This window comes from Nanorana parkeri, unplaced genomic scaffold, assembly GCF_000935625.1.
Source record: "Nanorana parkeri isolate BGI_ZX_2015 unplaced genomic scaffold, ASM93562v1 scaffold46, whole genome shotgun sequence".
NCBI lineage: Eukaryota > Metazoa > Chordata > Amphibia > Anura > Dicroglossidae > Nanorana > Nanorana parkeri.
The window spans coordinates 26,260-28,518 of record NW_017306314.1 but is presented as its reverse complement, the minus strand read 5'-3'; the positions used below and the strand labels follow the sequence as shown (position 1 = coordinate 28,518).

General features: G+C 45.0%; 1 pseudogene; it reads right to left on the bottom strand.

The window, feature by feature from the left end:
• Positions 1 to 933: 933 nt before the first annotated feature.
• LOC108800925 lies at positions 934 to 2,055 on the bottom strand (annotated as a pseudogene).
• Between the last annotated feature and the right edge of the window lie 204 nt (positions 2,056 to 2,259).

The window sequence follows — 2,259 nt, the reverse complement described above, 5'->3', positions numbered from 1 at the left end:
AGGACATTTATTACAGGTATTTATATAGCACCAACAATTGTACGCAGTGCTTTACATACTGCACATTGACATCAGTCCCTGCCCTCAAGGAGTTCACAATCTAAGGTCTCTATCTCACATGCATACAAACCGGTTTATACAGGAGCCAATTAACTTTCCGGCATGTCCCACTACGGCACTGTGGTGCCCATTTTATCAATTCTATCCCATTGCACGGCAATGCTAAATGGGAGCAATGAGGTAGACACAAGATAGATTTAGAATACTGTTGTAGCTGCATTTATAAATTCCTTCTCTAAAGGAGAGCTGCAGACAGAATAAATCCCACCCATGACCTCTTCTTAATTGTGTCTGGAGTAAAAATCTCTAATTTACTGTCAGAACTGTACTAAACTGTTGCAGTTGGCTGCCTAGAATTACAGGCACCGGGGTTGCACGTAGACTTTGTAAACTGAGAGGAAGCCTGATCTGCATCTAATTGTGTCACTCATTTGCCTGATATACTGTATGGCCCCCATTGTTCAATATACGACCCATCACCACCAAAGTGTTGTGGTGAATTTAAAAAATGTAATCCACCGCTCTGTTACATTGACTTAATTCACACCTAGAGCACCACGATAACGTGTACGCTACCATGCGTGTTACTGCAAAGGGAAAGGGTGCCCCTGCTGGTCCCCATTTATTCCTGTTCTGATGACAACCCAAAACCTGGCATCTTCTTTCACATTGCGTGACAACGGACACCAGGACAAATGGGGTAAAACTGCCAAACGAGGACACAGGCCGCAAAAAAAACCTGACAGATGTTCTAATCCCTCTCCACTCCATCCAAACTTTAAAGCTAAAAAAAAAAGGTTTGGTTTCAGTTGCACTTGAAGGACCAGTAGATATACATACATATACAGGGCCAGAGCGTACCAATATTTTCCATTAGGGAAACCTTTTCTTCTGGTATGGAGATCGGCACAAAGGACAAATCGGACATTTTCCAACTGAGAAGTCCTCAAAGGCCTGAAGACAAGCATGATGAAAGACATGTGAGCAGGACAGAAGGACAATCGGTCGGGCTGAGGACAGGCCTCTATGATCATTGTAATTCAGTGCTGTGATACATATCAGGCAGTCAGAGATTTCCTGATGAACAGCCTGTACTTGTATCCTCTCCCAATCTGCATCACTTATGTCTCTGTTGAAGTTTTCCTCCAACTGATGGAAGACACTACGACTTGCAGCGACTGACCGGTCGATCTCACTGAAAAGCACATCAATGTCTGTGCTGCAGGATCTCAACAAGCGGTCGGATATTTCAGTGAACTTCTTTTCAAAGAACTTCTTCCGCAATTCAGGGTCTTTAGGAGGCGTTGTTTGGCGTAACTTTTTGTACCATTTTCGCACTATGTATCCCCTCCAGCATGCCTGAATCCTGGTAGCACATTTTGCTCTGAATAGTCGAGCTCCATCATGTATTACTCTGGTCTGATAGTGATTCTTTCGGCACATTGGACACACCTTCCTGCCAGCAAACCTCTCATAGGCTTCCAAACATACCCTGTGAAATACATGAGAGCAGGAAAGCAGCACCTGCGGGTTCATTTCAAACTCTTCTTTATAGATAGCACAGGGTTGTAAAGAGTCGCCCTGCTCAACAGATCTCTGCTTCACTCTCTTCCATTCATCATCGGTGAATGGCTTTGCTGGGGCTTCCACAATGCCAAGCCTCTGAGCCAAAGTTAGTGGTGGTCCAGCAGGGTCGAGCACATAGTCCTCCTCTGTCCTGTTCGGTGTACGTTTGTCTGCTTGTTTCCTCCTAATTCCAGTATCTACAACAGCTTTCATTTTCTTTCTATTCACTGGTCTGGAACTTCTCATGCTGCTGACTTCTTTACATGGATCCAATAAAGAAAGGTGCTTCAGCTGTGGTATGTGATCTTGCAGAGCCACAGCAGTAAGGATTACCAGTTGCTGATTCCCATTACCATTCTTTGAAGGTTTTGTTACACTTGTAACAGAAACAGATGCTCTGCTAGGCCTTGAACTTAACTTGACAATTTCCTGCTCCCAAGTTTGTGGGAACAGTTTGGGGATGGCCCCTTCCTGTTCCAACATGACTTCCCACCAGTGCACAAAGCAAGGTCCATAAAGACATGGATGAGCGAGTTTGGTGTGGAAGAACTTGAATGGCCTGCACAGAGTCCTGACCTCAACCCGATAGAACACCTTTGGGAGGAATTAGAGCGGAGACTGCGAGCCAGGCCT